The 23315-nt window shown below is 44.2% G+C and overlaps 2 long non-coding RNA genes across 13 annotated transcripts in view; one reads left to right on the top strand and one right to left on the bottom strand.

The window, feature by feature from the left end:
• Gm30262 overlaps positions 1-23315 on the bottom strand; it is a 28538-nt gene that overhangs the window by 2237 nt on the left and 2986 nt on the right. For 2 of the 12 annotated variants that reach the window (XR_872036.2, XR_872041.1), the window contains exons 1-5: positions 13175-13680; positions 10280-10375; positions 10058-10175; positions 1269-1373; positions 645-868 (exon numbers count right to left, since the gene is read on the bottom strand). This is a non-coding gene — a long non-coding RNA (predicted gene, 30262). The other 10 variants (XR_872037.2, XR_003948939.1, XR_380792.3 and 7 more) reach the window with 10 other exon arrangements.
• 4933440J02Rik (RIKEN cDNA 4933440J02 gene) lies at positions 15079-22633 on the top strand. Its single transcript, NR_045344.1, has 4 exons — positions 15079-15248; positions 15347-15403; positions 20272-20425; positions 21871-22633. It is a non-coding gene; the product is annotated as an RIKEN cDNA 4933440J02 gene (long non-coding RNA).

Here is a 23315-nt window from a genome sequence, read left to right as displayed (position 1 = left end):
AATGTTTTGGAGCTGATTCCAGGTATGAACCATGGGAGATTTCACGAAACTGGAACTCTAATCTGCAAAGCCTGAACAACTTGATGAGCCTATTCTTCCACTCACCCACGCTGGGGGAATGCCTTTTCTGTAGAACATTTAAGTTATTATACGTACTGCTATGTGGTGGCTAGGAAAACTCTTTTGGGCTTCATAATGCAACACTAATTTTCTAGATGAAGGACAGAGCTAGCTGAAGAATCATCACAAGTTCAAATCACAGAGGACATGGACAACAAGAAAGCTCTCTGCTTCGCCATCGAGATGCCAAATGGGGAACGTGCACCACGACATAAACACCCTCTCCAGACTCCTTGAAAACACACAAAACAAAACAGAGGAAAGGCTCTCCAGAGAGTCTGCCTTTCACTGGACAGGAATGCAGTAATGCCTCGCTCTGTCCCTGAACTATTCAGCTTTCAGTGTCCCCAGTGAGGAGGCCTTCTGATCAGAGAGGGGAGGCGGGCATCAGAAGGCAGGGACAGTTGAGTGCAGGGTCATTCCAATTACATTATTGATCCTTCCTGGCAAATGGGGAAGCCTGACTAGCAAACAATTGGTGATTCAGAGCTCACAAACAGCAAAGAGTAAAGAGTTTTCCTTACCTCCTCAAAGATGCTCAGGCACCTGGGTTATTCTGCCTTCTTTTTCTCTATAGTTCTTTTCGGGAAGCCATTACTCCTAAAGAGCTCTAGATCCAAGGGGGCATTTTCCCAACACCAAATACCAAAGGTCCTGTTTAATGTCCCATGCTGGTTTGTGTTTTAGTGACAAAAAAAAATCGATAGTGAGGGTGTTCTGGTAAGAGGTTTACTAACACGTTTCTGTTCTGCAAAATAAAATAAAATGTGTCAGATGCTATCCCAGGAATATGAAATGCTAGAAGCACTACAGATCTCAGTGAAGTTCAATAAAGACTTTCTGTTCCCCAAAACTACAGCACAATCAAAATCCCACCCAAATACACCGAAAACCATATTCTCGTTTATATTTTCCCAGACTCCTCCATTGGAAAGTGAAATTCAATGGAGACAAACAGAATTTCTGCTTCTCTAACAATTTTCTCACAAGATTTTTCTTCTAGGAGTACTAGAGAAGATTTTGATATGTGTTTGTCTGTTGTGGCGTTTTAGAAAATGGCAGAATCTTTACTAGAGAGAGAACAAATTATTCCAACACATTTAAGCAACTTCAGAATTTTCCCTCTGTGTACAAGGAGATATGCTCACCGATGCTTCTCTGAAATGTCCTGGTTGACATGCTAGCATAATTCAGTTCGCATCGGAAAGATGAGAAGTCTTGGATCCTACAGGAGAGCACTCCCAAGTCTCCTACTATAAAGATAGGATACAAAAAACATAAATAAAACAGACTCTGGGGCTATGGAAGAAGAGGACTCTATACTCCCAAGAGATGCTGTGGTGTTCCGCCTTTAAGAATCAAAGGCCCAGGAACTGATGATGTGAGGTCTCTTCTCAAGTAAACTTCAAGAAATGGATTAGCAGCTGGGTGTGGTGGCACACGCCTTTAATCTCAGCACTTGGCAGGCAGAGGCAGGCAGATTTCTGAGTTCGAGGCCAGCCTGGTCTACAAAGTGAGTTCCAGGACAGCCAGGGCTACACAGAGAAACCCTGTCTCGAAAAAAAACAAAACAAACAAACAAAAAAAAAAATGGATTAGCATAGGGACACCTGGCAAGACACCCCCACAATTGCATCAACCACTCTGGCTAACACAGCACACATAATGACCTTGAGCCAATACAGTCTACAGTCAGGGGAGTGTCTGCCTTAAAGAAACCAGTACTCAGAAAAATCATGATAAAGCCAGGCAGTGATGGCACATGCCTTTAATCTCAGGAGGCAGAGGCAGGTGGATCTCTGAGTTTGAAGCCAGCCTGGTCTACAGAGTGAGTTCCAGGATAGGCAGGGCAACACAGAGAAACCCTGTCTGGAAAAAGAAAAGAAGAGAAGAGAAGAGAAGAGAAGGGGAGGGGAGGGGAGGGGAGGGGAGGGGAGGGGAGGGGAGGGCCAGGGAGAGAGAGGGGAGAGGGCCAGGGAGAGGGGAGAGGGGAGAGGGAGAGGGAGAGGGAGAGGGAGAGGGAGAGGAGGGCTGAGGAGGAAGAGGCAGAGGAGAATAAGGAGGAGGGGGAGGAGGAGAAGAGAAAAAAGCATGAGATGCAGGTGTAAATCTAGTTCTCGTGGCCTTACGGAATACATGAGAGGGAGCCTCATATTCTGGGTCTGAGAGGGACAATACATCCAAGAATAACTCAGAAACCTACACCCAGCAAATGGACACAAGTCCATGAAGTGCTAAACCAATGGGCTACCACCATTCAGTCATTCAGTCAGGGAACTAACATGATATCCGTTTTGCAAAGGAAAATGACATAAACCAAGATCAAATACAACTGAACTCAAATTCACCAAGGAAGAAGAAGCCCAAGCACAGAAAGTCAACCTGCAGTCCCACTCTCTCATGATTTTAACCATGACCCTGCAATGATGCTCTATATCCTATATCCATAGAAGCTGGGGTGAAGGGCTGGGGTGAAGGGAGGGGGGAGGAGAGAGATTCATTTCATGTGTTCTGTCACAGAAACTGAATTGTAGATAATTTTAGGGTCATTTAAAAAAATGGCCAGAGCCAGCAAGATGGTTCGGTGAGTAAAGATCCTGACGCTGATGGGGAAAATCAGGCATGAGGACTCCTGTGAGGGCTGGGGAGATCGCAGCATACCTTACTGGCCATAAACAAAACTGGCAGACATGCCTGAGACCCACTAGCTGATGCAGCCTCACGGCTTCCAAAGATGGATGCTTATACTGGCAAGATTAACAACTTCTTGCTACAGGATATCACATTTCCAGAGACAAAAGTTCCCTGGAGTGCCTCATCTGCTTCCCCTGAAAGTTGCAGTACAGTGGTCTGTAGCATCCTCTCAGGCGGGATTTTCACTGCGGGCAAAGTTACATTGTGTCTTAGTCAGGGTTTCTATGCCTGCACAAACATCATGACCAAGAAACAGTTGGGGAGGAAAGGGTTTATGTGGCTTACACTTCCATACTGCTGTTCATCACCAAGGAAGTCAGGACCGGAACTCAAGCAGGTCAGGAAGCAGGAGCTGATGCAGAGGCCATGGAGAGACGTTCTTTACTGGCTTGCTCAGCCTGCTCTCTTATAGAACCCAAGACTACCAGCCCAGAGATGGTCCCACCCACAAGGGGCCTTTCCCCCTTGATCACTAATTGAGAAAATGCCTTACAGTTGAATCTCATGGAGGCATTTCCTCAAATGAAGCTCCTTTCTCTGTGATAACTCCAGCTGTGTCAAGTTGACACAAAACTAGCCAGTATACATTGTTTCTTAGCCTTTTTTATTGCATATCGTTTTTGTTACATATTTGTTTGGGGCAACGTCTCCAAGTTTTCTTTTATTCTCTTCATGTTAAATATATATATATGTATATATGTATATGTGTGTATATATATATATATATATATATATACATACATATATATATATATATATATCATACTTGCTTGTTGCTATTGTTGTTTGTTCTTTAAATAGGGTCTCACTAGAACTTGATTTGTAGATCAGGTTGGCTTGTAACTCATAGAGATCCACCTGCCTCTGCCTCCCCAGTGCTGGAATTAAAAGCTCCTATCATCATATACAGCAAGAACAATATTGAAATAAAACATTTTCATAATGAAAAATTGAGAAATACTGGAAAGCTTAAAGAAGAAAAAAAAATCCAATCTCTGATTCTCTTTCTCAGAGGGAAGAATTTCTTGGGAGTACCTTTCCATCCCTACGCCAGTGTGTCGATATGCTTTTGTGACCATTTATCCATGTCATCAATAACTGCTCTAAGTCTTGGAGTCTTCACCCCAACTGCATGAATGGACTTCATAGTACATGAATTCTCTGAGAGTATAAAAAGAATTTTATATAAGCACATATGTACTTTCTTACCAAAAATGGACTTCACTGTCTCCATCAGAGTCCTGAAAGAATACACAAACTAAAACATTTGAAAACTCTCATTTAGTACCATTCCTTTCAATAGCCAGACAATAGGCCACCATATTAGCCAATCTTGCTATTATCAATTATATTACCATAAACACTTTTGGGGATAAAACTTCGGACCTATCACCAAGAACTACTATAGAAGGGTACATCCCAAAATTAAAATTTCTCCAAGAATATTCTCAAGTTGAAGGCTTTTAATTTGTGTTGTCAAATTACCCTACAAAAACGTGGCATCATTCAAAGTCTCCCCAGAGTATGAAGATGCTTTCTTCCTTCAAACCAGTGTGGATGGGATTATTTTTAAGCTTTTTCAATTTTATTGACCAAACTAATTTTTGGATCTTTCCCTTTTTAAGTTCAAGGAAAAATATCATTTATAACACAGATGTTCAAAGCATAAAAAGAGAATTACACCCATCCTGGATGCTCTGGGCTTTATTTTACACCAAGCTTTATTTTATCATTTCGTGACATAATGACCCCCAGCTCCCAGACTTCTGCAAACACTGACGGGGCTAGCCAGACATGTGATGATTTTTATGGCTGTGATTTCCCTAGTCTTTACTCTGACTCTCAGTCTAGAATTGAGCTTCCTATTTAGTGGTACCACACTGGCTCCCTTGATATGACATCACATAGCTACAGCAGTATCCAGCCTTTTGACATTGTAACAGGTTTCCATCTATAAAAATATCCAAATATACATTTATAACTATCTGGGGATGTATGTGGCCCTCGGACCACAGATTGGACACACCCTAGAGGCTAAATGAGCACCTCTTCAAGGTTTCCGTCAAGATGTCAATGATTGATAGATAGTTTCAGTGGTTCACCTTGGGTAATCCCAGAACTAGGGAGGCTAAGGCAGGAGAATTGCCGTGCGTTTGAGGCCACCCTGAGCTACAGTATGAGACCCTGTCTCAAAACAAAGTATGTCAGTGATTACAAGAGTCATAAAATCCACAACACTTAGGGTGAATTTTCCCTTAACTCAACCTAAGAACTCTCTCGAAGACATGCCCAGAGGTTTATTTCTTGAATGACTCTAGATCGTGTGAAACTGACAATCGTGCGCCTTAGTTTTTACTGTCAACTTGAAACACCCTACCATCACTTTGGAAGAGAAACTTCAGCTGAGGAGGAATTGCCTATATCAGAATATCTTGCAAGCATGTCGGTAGGGGTTAAGTATTTGTTGTCTTAATTGTTAATTGATGTAGAAGGACCCAGTCCGCTGTGAGCGGCACCAATCCCTAGGCAGGCCGCCTTGGGCTGTATGAGAAAGCTAGATAAGGATAACCTAGAAGTGTGCAAGAAAAGAAACCAGCAAACAGAATTCATTCACACGGTCTGCATCAAGCATCCACCTTGAGTTCCATCCCTGACTTCCCTCAATAACAAACTGAGATCCAGAAGTATAAGCCAAATAAGCTGTTTCATCCCCAAATTAGAGTGTTTTATCACAACAACAGGGTGAAACTAGACAGGAAATCAATACTAACTATCACATCTACATAATGTATTAACTCCATGCTGCCCACCAACCCTTGTTTTTTTCCCATCTCACGTTTTACCATGACACAGGACACACTTGTTTGTTTGTGATTAATCTTAGCCCTCCCTGTCAAAGCAAAGGTAAGCCTTTTCCATCCTATTACTGTATCACTCTGGTCCCTAGGGAAACAGCCAATAGGACCGTGAGGAATCAAATAAAGCAATGTGCCCTCAGTTGAGCCCACAGTTTCCCAGGGCTGCCAGGACAAAGTTCCATCAGTGGAGTGGCTTAAACATAGAAATTTACTACCCCACAGTCCTGGAATCTAAGGTATCAGCAGACTGTAAGTGGTTCCTTCCGAAGGCTGAGAGAGGGAATCTACCACTGATCATCTGGTTTCTGTGGTTTCCTGGCTATCTTTGGTGTTCCTTGGCTTGTAGCTGCACCACCAAATCTCAGGTTCACACTGCCCTTTTTTATGCACACTTGTCTGTCTCTGTGCCCAGAGTTTCCATTTTTCTACAATACAATAATACTGGATTACAGTGTATACTAATGATATCACTTTAACTCAATCAAGTCCCCCCCCTCCATTTATTCCTTTATTTCTTTATTTCATTTGTTTGTTGTTAAGACAGGCCTCTTTATGTAGCCCTAGCTATCCTGGAACTTGCTCTGTAACCAGGTTGCCCTCAAACTCAGAGGTCTGCCTGCTTCTGTGCTTACATAAAGGGTATGCACCTAGCTTTAAAGTACTTGTTTTCAAATAAGGTCACTGGTGCTCAAGATGGGGACCTTGAGCTTGTGGGAAGGATCACAGTTTCAGGTAGTTCAGGGCCACTCAAAGACTATTCCTGCTCACTTATATTATGAGACCATCTGCTCACAGGGGACCATGACAAGTTCTTACCGATCCTTTTGATATAACCACTCTCTGAGGAAGACTAACCTGGCTTGCCACCAGGACCCCAGCTTTTACACTGAGTTACAGTTAAAGAAGGGTAGAAAGGAAACGGGAGCCTTGTCCAGTGGCCAACTCCTCCCCATCATTTCACAGGGAGAAAGGAGAAGTTGCAAAGAGGATACCTACCCAAGGTCTTATGGTCACTTAGAACCAAAGCAGGACCAGAACCCAGGCTGCCTGGGCCTGCTCCTTTCTTCCTTTGTGGAAATCTACCCCTTACATTTGAAATCTTTATTATGGTGATTAGATACACATTTCAAAATAAGTTGATTATAAAAAATATTATTCTGGGCTGGGGAAATAGTTCAGTGTGTAAATACATTCGTCTTCATGTCTGAAGACCCGAGTTCAATCCCTGGGTGGGATTCAACATGGAGGAAGGAGAGAGCTGACTCCTATAAATTAGTCTATGATGTCTACACATGCACACCTCCCACACACACATGCACACCTCCCACACACACATGCATACCTCCCACACACATGCAAAATTGAAGTTTAGAAAAGTTCTCATAGATTCATCTATATGTACCAAGCCCCATGTCATTGTACCCCCCACCCCCCCACAAAAACACCAAAACCAAAACCCTGGGGAAATAAATGGAGACATTTTCTGGCCAAAATTATTCACCATATTTCATCATATCTAATATTCCATCTACTGTAAGAAACATTATTTTGCCCACTACCAAAAAAAAGAAAGGAAGGAAGGAAGGAAGGAAGGAAGGAAGGAAGAAAGGAAGAAAGAAAGAAAGAAAGAAAGAAAGAAAGAAAGAAAGAAAAGAAAAGAAAAGAAAAGAAAAGAAAAGAAAAGAAAAGAAAAGAAAAGAAAAGAAGAAAGGAAGGAAGAAGGAAAGAGAGAAAGTACGTTGAAGCTAAGGGTGTGGCTCAGAGGTTAGAGCATGTTTAACACGCATGGGGTTCTGGGTTGGATCCTTCATCTCTACATTACCAACTGGGCATTCAAGGTCATCTTTAACTAGTGAGTGAGTCTGAAGCCATCCTGAGCCACACGAGATACTTCCAAGAGAGAAAGAATGAGAATGAATAGAAACACCACCAGCAATCAGATGGGTGTGAGAGCATACATATGATCCCAGCACTTGGGAGGCTCTGGCAGGATCCTGAGTTTGAGGCCAACCTTAGTTACATAGCAAAATGTTGTCAAAAAAAAAAAAAAAAAGGAAAGGGAAAAGAAAAGAAAGGAAAAGAAAGGAAAGGAAAGGAAAGGAAAGGAAAGGAAAGGAAAGGAAAAGAAAAGAAAAGAAAACAAAAGAAAACAAAAGAGAAGAAAAGAAAAGAAAAAGGCCTATCAATGTGTAACATGCATCAATTATTAAAATACAAAAATGCTTGCCTCTCTAATGCAAAGCCGTTAAACTATGAAAACGCAGGCATCATCAGAGCAGGAAAGACAATGACCCAACTCTGTGTTACTGTAACCAAGTCTCTCATGCCTGCCAGTTGTCTTTGCCAGGCTGGTTTAGTAAAATACAGCTGACAAAGTGACAGGTACAAAAGATTTTAAGACACACTGCTCAGTTAATCTAGATGCTCCCCTATCCCATGCCCCCCTATATCCCCCCCCCCATTAAATGACCTAACACATCCTCTAGATCTTTCTTCCAAAGAAAGCATATGTTCTGTACCTCCAGGGACAAGAAATAAGCAACAGGGGGGGCCTTAGGATCAAAGAGATGAGAGTGGAGGAGAGAGCAGTACCTAGAGTCTGCCAAAGCAAACACACACACACACACACACACACACACACACACAGGCAGAGGGAGCAGAGCAGACCTTGCCTGCAAAGGTCCTCTGAAGGAGGCTTACAGAGACTTAGAGGACCCTGGTCTGGGCTGCCACAGCTGTGAGCTGGGAAGAGCCCCGTGTGAGGCCTGAGAACCTGAGACTTGCTCCTACAGCCTCAATCCTGGCAGGAGACCAAAGCTGCCTCTGGCTGGGGCTTACAAAGACCTGGTGCAGGGCCAGCTGGCTGCAGGAGGCATGGTTCTGTATCATTCATCACTCAGAAAGTGCTCCGCAGCTGGAGGAAAGGCACATCAGCCACAGCCAGTGGAGCCCAAGCTGGCCTCCTTCCTCTTCCCTCTTCTCTCCTTCCTTAAGAGAAAAACCCCAGCACTGCTTGAGCCCTAAAAGTGTCAGAAAGCCAGGAGATGTAGCCTCTTGCTTTAAGTGTCCTCCAGTACAAATCTACTTAACACCATTTTAACTTAGGTCCTGGGGACTCAGTGGTTAAAGTCATCGAGTCCATGATGCTACTTTTTACTGGCAACTATTTTGTTTCCGTGGTTCTTTGGGTCAATTCCCAGTGGTACAGACAGGAACCTTCTGGTAGCTTCCCTCTCCATCCAGTTCCCTTTTCCCAACTGCTCTCTTCCCACCTCCCACCTTCTCAGTCTCTCCAGGGATCAGTCACAGAGCAGCCTGGGGGAGGGAGGGACAGGGGAGGAGTCCTCACTATCATCACAACCTTGAAAACTGGTCTTGTCACCCAGTTGTGTGACAAGCAGAAAAAGAAAGGAAGACAGAGAAGAGGGGCATGACTTCAATTCACAGAAAAAGCAGAATGCCCACGTGTGCTGAGTTGGTCAGTGACATGGGCTTGGGAGGGTAGAGAGCCGTGGCCATTCAGGAGCCCAGCAACTGGCATTTACAACGATGCCCCCTGCAAATCCAGGATCTTGCCCACAAGAATTTCATAGATTTTTCTTTTGAAAGGCCATGCTTCCTGGCAAGCTGGGTCAACGGTTAAACTGAAAGAGAAATATTTCTATTATTTGGCAAGAGCCACTCCCCCTCCTAAGCTATTAGTTCATTTGCCAGGCAAGAGAGAGAGAGAGACAGGAAAAAAAAAGTCAATTCTAGGGTGATCATCACACAGAGTAAGACACACACAGAGTAAGAAAATATCAAAGGCCATTTCCAGAAAGGATTAGAACAAATACTTCCTCTGAAGTCCCTGGTGATCCCTGGAGAGGGGAGGGGTGGGAAGGACCCTCACAGTGCAGGTGTGTTGGCTCTGCTCCAAGACTCCAGATGACAACTGTGGCTTGCCCTTGGATTCACAGAACTTGCCTTACCACTCCCAACTGGAATTTCACAGAGATGGCTTGAAACCCAGCGCCCCCCATTCCCAAAGCCAGTGACCTAGAAAAGCCACCAAGCTCTGTCAACCCTCTGTACTTTGTACTTCAGCTCCTGTGACCAATAACGCAGCGCACCACAAGCCAGGCCCCCCTGGAGTACATTTTCCCCTTTATCTCCCTCATTGAGATGTCGTCAGTGACCATTTGCTTGCTTATCAGAGCTTCCTGAGAACTCAGGCTACACCTGTCTGATTCCTTTTTCTTTTCTTTCTTTTTTTTTTTTTTTTTTTTTTAACGTTAAAACTGAAAACGATACCTCCTCTGAAGGCTACCCTGGCTACCCCATTAAGGGAACAACTGGAGTAGTTCTTGCCCCATGAGAACTCCTTCTTCCATAGCAAGACTTACAGAGATTGTCTCCATATCCATATTGTTCGCCTCTTCTGTAAACTGCTGCTCAGGGTTTAGAGCCTTCCAAGGCCCCCAGCACAGACTCTGGGTCTTTGTCCATTGCTTCTTAGGAACTCTGGCCCAACACAAACATTGCCGTGTTAGCATCTGAGAGGCCCAAACTGTTGCCTGCTTTCTCCCTTTTGCACTCACTCTTGACCGTTTTGGTGGTTTACAAACCTGATCTATACACCGATCTAACTCAGATCCACTGGAGCGCCTGTCTTGGAGAGATCAGGTCCTGCTGGGAAGGTTTGCTGAGCTCAGAAATGGTCCCTGGTGAAGGAACATTTTCCTTAACTCTTAATGATCAGAATCTGGCCTGAGCTCTGGGGATCAAGTGTAAACCGTTCCATACATCACTTCCTCATTCATTATCCATTGTACCTTGTTCTTCCCCTTTCCCCATACCGGGTTCTCCTCACTTGGATCTGATGAGCACGTTACTGCAGTTGTAGTTTGCAACTACAACTTTTCCTTCTGCTCCTTCAGTGGCCACGAGAAATAGCAAGCCCCATCTCATTCTCCCCAGGCCTCACTTTTCCTGTCAACTCCAAGGTTACACAGAGGACACATCTCCCTAGCCAGTCCCCACTGGGCAGCCGGCTCAGCTAGGGTATGTAGGCCACTGGCACCCCAGCAAGGATGTAGTCCATCCCTTGAAGCATAGGGAAGCAGAGCTGTGGGGATTCTGCTGCAGACGCTTCACCCTGAAATAGCTAGCTCAGCCTCGGTTGCCTTTCTTGTCACCCACAGCAGGGCCCGTCTTGGATGAGTCCCTGTTTAGATGCCAATAGCTTTTCCTGGAACACATAAAGTTTCAGGAAGGGGTGTCTCGTAGGCAGCTGCATCAGAGTCCCACAGAGCTGGGTGACAAGGCATGAAAGCTGTATCATTGAAGAGATCCAACCCCTTCCAAGTCACCTTCCACCTCCTAAATATTCCAGCTCCGCCCCTAAGACCACGTGGTGCTTGTGGGGGCAGCAGACAGGAGACCCTGTGGCTGACTGGTCTCTCAGGTAAGGGTCTAATGGACCTGCCTTTACTAATTCAATGTTAACAGCCCTGACAGGGAACAAGCTGTGCGTCATGATGGCCGATCATGATGTCACAGCCCCCTTGCCCCCAAGAGAGGTTGCTGGAGCAGAGAGGGCAGCTAAAAGCCCCATGGCCTCCTTTGAGCACCTGAGGACATTATCTGGAGAATCAGGCTTGTCTAGCCTTCCATGGAAGTTCTTACTCAAAACTATAGTACAAAACACACTTGCCCCTCAACAGCTGTCTCAAAGTGTCATTTTGGCAAGAGCGTTATTTTGAGATGATAACAACATAGAATCAAAAGTATGTAGGGTGGGGGAAGGGAAAATATTTGGGACAAGGTCTTAGTATCCTCCTCATCTCCCTGGAAATCTTATTGAAGGTAATGATGAACCCAGATGTGTGTGTGTCCATGTGTGTACATGTGTGTACGTGTGTGTGTGTGTGTGTGTGTGTGTATGTGCACGTGTGTGAATGTACATGTGCATGTGTGTTTGTGTATGTGGACATGTGTGTGTGTAAGTGTGTGTGAGTGTCTGTGTGCGTGTATGCACATATGTGTGTGGGGGTGGGGGGTATGTGAGTGTGTGTGTAAGTAGACCTCAATGAACATTCTTGTTCACTGGTCCCCACTCACATTTTCTCTTTTCCCAAATGTATTCTTCCTTTGACCTCAAACCCTCTTCCTTCCTTCCTTTATAACAGACAATAAACTCCTACTGCTTCTCCTAGTTCACTTCGCTATGAACTACCATACACATTAATGTTAGTGAGTCACATGCCGTTTCCCCCATTAACCGGTCTTCTGTTAGCTTAATTCACAGGCCCCTTTCACCTGAACTTAAAACAATAACACTTTCCTTCCCAAACAACTCACTGGGCCTCCAGATTTTTTTTCCTAATGTTATTTTATATTTCCAACATCCCAAATTGTATATATTCTTTTTTAAGGTAATTCTTTAGGGACAAAAAAAAATCCTAAAATACTTTTTGCTGAGGTATAATTAGCTAACAGTTTATCATACCATATATCCCACAGCCCGATGAAATACATTATAAATTGAATGAAAACAAAAGACAAAGAAAAGGAAGGACATGACTGCTCCCAGGTGTGGCCGAGGAGGAATTTTATTTTATGAGGGAAAGCATAGCCAGGGGCATCTGGAAGATTCCAGACTGAACAGGACTGGCCAACTGAACAGGGCCATGTGAGGAATACAGGAGTACAGGGAGAGGCAGGTGGGAACCAGGAGCAGAGGCCCAGAGGGCAAGAGGCCCAAAAAGGGTCAAAGGGACCTTGGAGCCAAAAAGTCTTGGTTATAGAGGAAAGAGCAGCCTCAGGAAGGACACCCTAGCCCAGTCCCTGAGCTGGGCATGCTTAGGGTAGGGGTGGAGTATTCCAGGTACTGGAGATAGTAAGAGACTGGCCGACAGTGTCTGCTCTGATATGTTAATAGGCACCCCAGTTAGCCATTTGCCCCAGGTCTGAGACCTAACATAAATGTAATAAAGTTTTGTTAGGAAAAAAAAAAAAAAACTATAGTATAATTACCACTATAAAGGAAGAGAAAAAAAAACTTTAGAAAATTCGCTCTGCCTATAGGAGGAACAACAATGAACTAACCAGTAACACCCCCCCCCCCCCAAGCTCATGTCTCTAGCTGCATATGTAGCAGAAGATGGCCTAGTCGGCCATCACTGGGAGGAGAGGTCCTTGGTCTTGCGAAGATTATATGCCCCAGTACAGGGGAATGCCAGGGCCAGGAAGCAGGAGTGGGTGGGTTGGGGGGGGGGGGTAATAGGGAACTTTTGGGATAGCAATTGAAAGGTAAATGAAGAAAATATCTAATAAAAAAATCAAAGAAAGAAAGAAAGAAAGAAAGAAAGAAAGGAAGGAAGGAAGGAAGGAAGGAAGGAAGGAAGGAAGGAAGATAGATTGCTCTGGAAAAAAGCTAAGCTAGTTTTAGACAAAATGGGAATGTGAGTGAACAGTGAACAAGCAGGAGATAGGGGCTTCCCTGACATCTCAAATCATACCTGAAGACAGCCACTTCCAGGCCTTAAGTCTGGAGTGTGAACAACGTTTAGACCAAATTAAGTAAGCAAAATAATAAGCAGACATGCAATTAATTCTCAATTATGCTCAGCAACTGGGGGAAGGCGGGAGTGGTGGTGGGAGGGAGGGGGTCAGGAAAAGCTTAGCTGCTCAAATGCTCCATGAAGTCAGATTCCAGAGCTTCAGGGAGGATGCGGGCAGCTGACAGAGAGTCTCTCCTTTTATCAAGTGAGGGCATTATCCTGTCAAATCATGCCTGTGGACTCTCTCGGGGACCGGCTTGCTTATCTCCTGGCCCTGCCTGGTCCTGAGCAGCTGGGGTTAATGATTAAATGGAAAGATGACAGGAAATGAAGAGGCTGAGACATTCCATCAGATTAACAGCTGAGACCTGGGAGGCAGCCCCGCTCCCTCACACCAGCTTCTGCATCTGGGGAAAACCAGAAAAAAGAGCCCATCCACCTCATTAGACCGCCTCCTTTTTCCTTTCCCACTCACTATCTCTGTCAGCAACACTCAGAGTCCAAAGGTCTTGAGATATCTCTGAGACGCCAGGGAGAGAAGACAGGAAACCGGGCACCCTCTCTCTGAGGTCCAGCCTGAGATAAATTCCTCCCACTGTGACCTGTCAGCTTCGGTTCCCTCTTAGGTCTTAACAGAGGAGCCGTGAGGACCGATCCTATAGTCAAAGGGGGTCTCAAATAAATGTTCAGAGATGTCCTGAGGCTTGCTCGAGGTGGAGATCGACAGTAAGCTGCGACCTTCCTTCCTGCACGTCTTTGTCCTTGACACATCAAATATCAAACTGGGAGGAGGGGAAGGGAAGAGACAGGGAGAAAACCAAGAAAGGTCAGTTGCCAAATGGGACATCCATGTAGCCTCCTCAACCACTGGCTGACTCAGGGTTAAGCGGTCTACTTCTCGAAGAGAATAAAGTTAAAGCCAGCTTTACCTGTTGACCTGAAGACAGATCCTTGCGTTATCGTGGAAATTTCCACTATAATTTCAGATTCCACACAAATAATATTCCCGGCAAAATCAGCTTCCAATGGGCGGGTATCCTAAGTGTCTTAGGAGTTTTCATTTTGCTTTCCTTTGAGCTCTTAAAGAGGGGTCTAGAAATCATTAATTTCCCTGCCTTTTCATCTTAGACTACCTAGCGGCTCAGATCGGAGCTCTGCGCGCCTAAAATCAGGAAGGGACAATGGCACTTTGCCATTTTGGCACTAGCCTCGTGTCCCAGGCAGCAGCCTAGCCAGGCACCTTCTACCCCCCACCCCAACCCCCGGCTGTGAGCAGCAGCCAAGCCTATGTTTCCTATGACACAACCCCTCTCCGCAGACTCTAGGAGCTCCAGAGGGACCCCATTTAGATAACCAGGCTCCAGATAAGCTTGCCGGGTAATTATCCAGCTTGTGCCCTGTATCACGCCAGCTGAGTGGCTGTGAAGGGAACAGGGGACAAGGCCAGCAATCCCACATGATGCCTGAAATTGTACTCCGTGTAGAGGCAAGAAATCCTTCCCTCTGATCCGTTAAGGTTCCGTAACGAGTCTCGGGAAGGAACTAATAACATACCCATCAGCAGGAGACGCGCCTATTTACTACCCGACTGGCCATCACACATTCACTATCGGGTAACAGTCTGGTGAGAGTTAGAGGCAATGAAGATACAGTTTTAGAGATTAAGTAAGTTATTTTCAGAGTAGATAAATGACCAACCACCACCACCACCACCACCACCCCAAAAAAAATGAGGCTGGGACAAACTTTATCTGGCCTTTGGCTGTAACGTTAGCTCTAATCTCCTTCCGGTTACGTGCTTCCATCACTTCCGGTAGGCGGGGTGTCTGAGGAAAGATTCAAACTAAGTTTTGTGGATAACTGGGAATTGTAAAAAGAAGCGGAAATCAGAGGAAGCCTTGCAGTGTGTGAGCTGTACCCCAGGTGATCCCACTGATATCAGGACATCTCTGTACATTTTTCCGGTACCACATCTCTCAGGGGTATCACAGACTCCGTCCATCTATGCAACCCAATTCTAAGGACATCCTGGGTCTGTAAAATTCCCTTCTATCTCCATCAACAATTTTAGAACGTCCTCACACCTTTCTGATACACTCCTAAAGGATTTTCAAAATGATCTGTTGACAGCTTCAAAAAGCAACGGAGTGAAAGATAGTTCGTGGAAGTGGAGGGAGAGTCTATTGTGTAAGTTGTCACCTCAGTATTATTACATCCAGGGCAAACATTTGTTTAGAATTCTAATTTCTATTCCAGTACAATCGCCTCTATGGAAATGGAGACTAATCTAAAGAATAACTAAGTCAGTTACTGCTTTGTAAAGATAGCATATGGTACTTAAATTGAACCAAGAAAGCAGGAGGCACGACACCAAAGGCTTCCCAGCTCTTTGTAGCGTAGTAAGAACTGTATTTCACATCACACCCAAGTAGACACGCACATGAATGTGCAGCTCAAAATTTTGATGAAACCCAATCACTTTTACTATTTTCTATACAAGTGTTCTCTTTATTTATTGAAACTTACTATATTGACTTGATGACCCACTAAGAACTTGAGGATTTAAGGTTGGTTAGTTTCAAAATCCCTTTTTTATATCTATCAAAAAAGGAAATACAAAAACCCACAAACCTAAGGCTGGAAAGGTGGCGTTCAGAGATTAAGAGCACTTGCTGCTCCTGTAGAGAACCTGGATTCAGTTCCCAGCACCCACATGGCTGCTCACAACTGTCTGTAACTCCAGTTCCAGGAGATCCAAAACCCCTATCTGGCCGCCACAGGCACACATACATGCATGCAGGAAAGCACCTAAAATTACATAAAATAAAACTTAGTCTATAACATTCTCTCTAGTATCTAATAATGGCTATCACTAAAGCATAAACACAATGTATCAGAAATGTATAGTACAAGTTTAGCAAAAGAGTTCTTGCCAGGACCTTCCAAAAAAGAAAGGAAAAGGGGGTGGGGGATGCAGGGTGGAAAGGAAGGAGGGGGAAACATGAATGAAGGCAAGAGAAAGTGAAAAGAAGAAAAACATGAGGAAAAGAGGGGATGTTCTAACTCTAGGAACTAACCAGATTCACTTAAACCCAGTAGGTTCTCCCTTGAGCATTACAAAGGACCTTTTGTTTCAGTAAGGTTGGAGCTAGGAGGCTAGGATGGATGAAGTAGGTTAGTGAAGCATTCTAAGGATTAAACGGTGGCTTTGTAAGTTGTAATTACTACCATGTGTGAATTTCATTAAGTAAAAATGTGGCAGGTCAATGGAGCTCTAACATTAGCAACATGTGCACTGTCCCCAAGCAAATTCTGGGTGAGGATTGCATGTGGGACAGGCAGGGAGTGTGTGCACCATCTCTGCATTTCTCACTTAATTTTCCTGTCAACCTTAAACTGATCTAAATAAAATGATTTTAAGGTACACCTTTTTCTACTTGCCTATCAGCACTATGGTGGTTTGAATAAGAATGGCCCCCCACTGTCTCATAGATTTGGATGCTTGGTTGGTCACCAGGGTGTGGCACTATTTGAAAGGATTTGGGGGTGTGGCCTTGTTGGGGTGGGTGTGGTCTTGTAGGAGGAACTATGTCACCAGGGGAGGGGCTTTGAGTCTCAAAAGTCTACGGCAGGCTCAGTAACTCTCTCCTCTCTGCCTCTCTTCTTGCTGCCTGTGGATCTGGCTGTACAACTCTCAGCTAACTTTCCAGCACCATATCTACCTAGGTACCAACATGTTCCAACCCCCTCCATGGGGATATTTTACTAAACCTCTGAAACTGTAAACAAGATCCAATGAAATTATTTCTATAAGAGTTTTTTTTTTTTATAAAGAGTGTTTTTTATTTTAAAAAAAAAAACCAACAGCAACCTTGTTTATAAGAGTTTGTGTGGCCCTGGTATCTCTTCACAGCAACAGAATCGAAGACAAGCACTAAGGGTTCTATAATTTCATAGATAATGTGATGAAAAAACAACTGATGCTTCTTCACCACAAGAAGCAGGCGGACACATCTTTTTCCTTCCTTCCCAGCGCTTCTCTCGTGTTTGTACAGCTTCTGGGATTCAAATCCTTTGTCATCTCCTTGAGATTCCCTTAGGCTCAAGAATACATCTGTGTGTAGCAGCTGTTCGGGCAACTCTTGACTTTTTCCTTCCCAGCTCAATCATCCCATCAAAATGAAACAGAGGGGGAAAAAAACAATATGTCCCAAACTGTTGCTGATAGCCTTCAGATCTGATGGTAACCACAGAGACTCACATCAGAAGGAGAAAGTGAAGCAGAAAGATTGCTCAGTGATTACGAGTGAATACTGATCTGGTGGAGGACCTGAGTTTGGTTCCTAGCACCTACAACATCAGGGGGCTCATAACCTTCTGCATCTCTGATTCCACAAGTACCTGCATTCGCATGCATACACATAATTAAAAGTGAAAATAAATCTTTAAAATGGATGAGAAAATTATGTCAGAATCCATGGCTACATGTATTCTCCTTTCTAGCTTTGTGCTCTCTCTCTCTCTCTCTCTCTCTCACACACACACACACACACACACACACACACACACACACACACAGATCTTCCCTTGAGCAGAAGGTTGGGGTTGGAACCATGTTCTAAGAATCCTTTTAGATCCTTGATAATCCTAACTTCGCCAAGGTTCAAGGGTGAAAACCAGCGGTGTAGGAAAAGCCATGCAATGTTATAAGGTCTTCAAGGCTGCCTTCTCCAATGCCACAGGCTTCCCACCACCTAAGCCACAGGAATGAGAGGCAGATACACGTGTGGTATGCATGTGTGTGTCACCTACTTTCTCTGAGAATTTCTGCCTTGGTGAAGCAGAGAAACTACAGAGAAGTTAAACACACCAAGGGGCGTAGCAGGTGAAGAGTCTCTATGCTAAATAAATGTGAAAACAGAGAACTAGAATGTAGTGTCAATATCTCTGTTACAGTTTTTACTGTACTGGAAGTATCCCCCTAAAGGCCATATGTTAATTTTTCATCTCTGACTTTTTCAAGAAAATTTGGTTTCTATTGAGTTCCACTGTAGTATGTTGGCCTCATGCTACTTGTATTCTAATACAAGTTGTCCCAGAGACCAGAAAGTCCGAATATAGACCCAAGTGACACTATGTGACCTTGCCTGAAAGTTATTTCTGACTGGTGAATAAAGATACTAACAGCCAATAGCTGAACAGAAGAGACATAGGTGGGTTTTAGGGTTCCCTGGCCTCCTGGTATGGGAGTTAGGGGATCAGAGAAGAACTATGAGAAAGAGAAGCAGGAAGAAGAAAAAGCCACCATGGATCAGGAATCAAGAAAACGTGGCCATGAGGGCTGACCAATTGGAGTTAAGAGCAGCCCAGATGATACATGGTAAGTAATAACTCAGGGTTATTGATAGGAAATTATAGATATCGGCCTAGCTTTAGGGTTGATTAAGCTTACTGTAAATATAAAGGTTTTGTGTGTGTGTGTGTGTGTGTGTGTGTGTGTGTGTGTGTGTGTGTGTGTGTGTGTGTGTTATCTGGGAACTAAATGATCTAGACAGGGTAGAATCCCCAGATTGGGATAAAAAATTTCAACAATGTATTGATGTACCACATTAGAGTTTCTACCCCACCTCTGACCATTTAGTTCCTGGATAAAAGACATGCCATGTGTTAATTTCATCATCTCTGACTTTTCAAGAAAATTGGGTTTCTGTTGAGTCCCACTGAGAAAACTAGTTATCTACACAATCTGGCCAATAGCTAGGCATAAGCTCAAATCGTCTCCAGCAGGGTAGAATGCGGGGCAGCGGTTTCTGGTGAGATGGCTCGGTGAAGGAAGGTGCTTGCTGCCAAGCCTGATAACCAGAGTTTGATCCTCAGGACCCACATGATGAAAGAAAACCATTAATCTCCTCAAGCTTTCCTCTGAGCTTTCCACATATGCCATAACACGCACATGCACAATAAATAAAATTAAATGTTAAAAATGGGGTGGAGGGGCAGAGGCAGGAAGCGGAAGAAGAAAGTTCAGTGTCTATGAAATCATCTATGTGTCCATGTCTGCTTGCCCCTAAGAGTGCAACATTTTTAACGCTTAATAGAAACCTGTCTACAGCTTCAAAGTTTTGCCTCAAATGTCTATCTTCACAAAGCTAAAGAGACTTGGGGGAAAGAAGACACTCTTAAACCATTTAACATGTGTAGCCATTTATTTGAAGGTTGGGAAAGGACCAGTTCTGAGCTCGGTGCTAGACGAAGCTACTGATTCGGGTTCAGCCAACCAACATAGACAATGTCATGTTATCTGCCTTGCAGGGCAGTAGAGGCTTTTACAGAAAAGATCTTAACTCCATCTAGGCTTTGATTCTGTGTTTTGGTGGTTGGTCCGAGACAGGGTCTCATATAGCCCAGGCTGGCTTGAAACTCACAGTGATGTAAAGAGTGACCTTGAACTCTTCTGTTCCTCCTACTTCTACCTCTTGAGTGTTGGAGTTATGAATGTGCCCACTGCTCCTGATTCATGCTATGCTAGGGATGGCACCCAGGGTCATCTGCATGCTTGGCAAAGACTCCTCCAACTGAGCTGCTTCCAGGACTTGAGATTATCTCTTTCTAGTTAGCTTTAATTGTCAAGCTGACACAGGCTAAAGTCGTCTGGAAGGAAAGCTTTGTTTGAGGAGTTGCCTAGATCAAATTGGCCTGTGAGTATGTCTGTGGGGGACTGCCTTAATTGTAAGTCGATACAGGATAGCCCAGCCCATTGTGAATGGCACCATCCCTTTGTAGGAGATCCTAGAATGCATAAGAAAGCTAGTTTAAACTTGGCAAAGCGGCCAGACAGCAAGCCAGAAATCAGCATTCCTCTATGGTTTCTCTACCAGAGCCCTACCTTCAAGTTCCTGCCTTGACTTCCCTCAATAACAGGTTGTATCCTGGAAGTGTAAACCAAATAGACTCTTTCCTCTCCAAGCTGCTTTTGATTAGAGTTGTTCTTATTGTTGTTTTTGGTTATTGTTGTGATGGTGATAGTGATTCTGTTTTTTTTTTTTTCCCCACAGCAACATAGAAACAAATGAGAACTTACCTTAACTTTCAGCACGCCCTACAAACTAGAACATCTCTTCATTCTCAACACACGCTACATACTCAGTCTTCTCAGAGCAGCAATCCAGGTGCAGACACTGGAGAAAGGGAGGACATGCTTGTTCTAAGGTATGGTTGAAAAGAAGGTCGTTATTGTAGATATGAGAAAGAGTACAGCCAGAGGCAGATGGAAGAGTCCAGAACAGAGAGAAAGGGGTACACACTGTACACACTGAACATGGCCAGCAGACTGGACTTGAGAGAGAGAGGGAGGGAGAGAGAGAGAAAGAGAGAGAGAGAGAGAGAGAGAGAGAGAGAGAGAGAGAGAGAGAGAGAGAAGACCAAGAGAAGGAGGTAAAAGACAGAGGACCAAGAAAGTTCCTGGCCAGAATGGCAGGGTCATATAGGAATAAGAAGCTGGGGAAGGGAAACCCTAAGCTGGAGAAGTTTTGGGTAGGGGTGGGGTGAGAAGAGCTGAGAGCCACAGCTACTGAGTAAGCCTGGATGCTCGTAGGCACTACAGATATCCACTTTTCCCTCTGACAGAAATAAGGAAATAGCTCCTTTGGTAGAGCCCAACTGGCAGGCCAGAGTCAGGAGTAGAGTCTCCTTTGGACCTGACACTCTGATAGTAGCACAATCAGCTTAGTCATGCTCTGAATAGAGGAAACCAACTGATAACCCACGGGTCACTGCACAGACACAGTGGGGTTGGCTCACACCGTATCTTAATGCAGTGCTATCTTTAAAATCTGACATCTTCTATACAGTATCAAATTAATTATTCCTTTTGCCACTTGATTAGATTGAGCATGGCCCCTCTAAACTTGCTTCAGACTCCAGAAACACACACACACACCCTCCAACGTACTACACACACAAACTGCTTCAGCCTTCAGCACCCTACACACACACTCCCCTCCCCCAGCCTACTGCACACACAAAGTAGAATAGCCTCCCTCACCATGCAGCTGGCACCTGGCCCCCTGTTACATCTCTAGCCTTGGCTCTTCCTGGACTTTAACCCCTAGTTCATGACCAGTTTTCTACCTAGAGTCAGTTGGTAATACTCATCCCTGACTCCCTCTCAGAATCCTCCTTTTCACCCAGACACTAGTGCATATGCCAGAAAGATTTTGCTGAAGAGACCCTGATATAGCTGTCTCGTTTGAGGCTATGCCAGTGCCTGACAAATACAGAAGTGGATGCTCACAGTCATCTATTGAATGGAACACAGGGCCCCCAATGGAGAAGCTAGAGAAAGCACCCAAGGAGCTGAAGGGGTCTGCAACCCTATAGGTGGAACAACAATATGAACTAATCAGTACCCCCAGAGCTCGTGTCTCTAGCTGCATATGTAGCAGAAGATGGCCTAGTCGGCCATCACTGGGAAGAGAGGCCCCTTGGTATTGAAAACTTTATATGCCCTAGTACAGGGGAACGCCAGGGCCAAGAAGTGGGAATGGGTGGGTAAGGGAGCAGTGTGGAGGGAGGGTATAGGGAACTTTTGGGATAGCATTTGAAATGTATATAAAGAAAATATCTAATAATAGAATTCTCCTTTTCTTATCTAGATAAGTGGATGCCTCTCCCCTATCTTCAGTGAACAACCCAGCGCTCCAATAAAAAGCAAACTTATCTAAAATAGTGGTTCTCAACCTTCCTAATACTGTGACCCTTGATGCAGTGTTGTGATTATCTCCAAGTATAAAGTTATACTCATTGCTACTTCAGAACTGCAATTTTGCCACTATTTTGACACGTAATATAAATATCTGATATGCAGATGGTCTTAGGAGATCCCAGTGAAAGGATTGTTCAACACCCCCCCCACACACACACACACACACAAGAGAGGCCATGACCCACAGGCTGAGAACCACTAATCTAAAGCTGACACATGACAGGACTGTCAGATTCTTATGAAAACAAACTCAAGCATACTGACTGACTTCAGCATATTAGAGACATCATCAAGTCCTCCTTTTTGTATTAGGCTATTTAACTATAGTTATGCCATCTCCTGATAGTAGTCTATGAATACTTTAGGTGTTAAGCCTATCTTGGGTAAAACTGGTCTCTGATCACTTAGACCAGCCCTAAATTCCCATACAATGATGACCCTGAGCTAAATGTCAACTACCTGGCCATTCAACTACTATCTCTCAGCTTCTGTACAATTCTTAGTTGCTGTGGATTTCCAGAGCTGCCTTTCTGTATATGGCACAATTGTAAGTTTTACCCTTAAAAACTGGAAACAACTAGAGGTCAAGGCTGTTTGCCACAACAATCTGCTTGGGACAGTCCCACTGGTAGTTAATAAAGACTCCATCCACTTATTCAGGCATTTCAGAGTTTTTCCTCTTTTGGTACCCCAAATATTTTCCCACCCCAACCTTTATTGCCCATTTATCAGACAGTAACCTCTAGATCTAGAAAACAGAAGCTAGAGTACAAAAGAAAAATTCATAGAATGCCTGCTTCTCTCAAAATATAAGATATACAATATTGCCGGGTAGTGGTGGTATTTCACTTTAATCCCAGAACTCAGTCAAAGGCAAGAAGATCTCTGAGCTCAAGACCAGCCTGATTTACAGAGTGAGTTCCAGGAGAGCCAGGTGAAAAATATCCTGCCTGGAAAATCACACACACACACACACACACACACACACACACACACACACACTTAGATATGTCATACATATATATGTGTCTATTAAAATTTGATTTGTTTGGAGTACTACTCAGCTATTAAAAAGAATGAATTTGTGAAATTCCTAGGCAAATGGTTGGACCTGGAGGGCATCATCCTGAGTGAGGTAACACAATCACAAAAGAACTCAAATGATATGTACTCACTGATAAGTGGATATTAGCCCAGAAACTTAGTATAGCGAGATATAAGGTACAATTTGCAAAACACATGAAACTGAAGAAGAACGAAGACCAAAGTGTGGACACTTTGCCCCTTCTTAGAATTGGAAACAATCACCCATGGAAGGAGTTACAGAGACAAAGT

This window comes from Mus musculus, chromosome 10, assembly GCF_000001635.26.
Source record: "Mus musculus strain C57BL/6J chromosome 10, GRCm38.p6 C57BL/6J".
NCBI lineage: Eukaryota > Metazoa > Chordata > Mammalia > Rodentia > Muridae > Mus > Mus musculus.
Note: the sequence above shows the minus strand (reverse complement) of the source record. Positions and strands in the feature narration are given on the sequence as shown.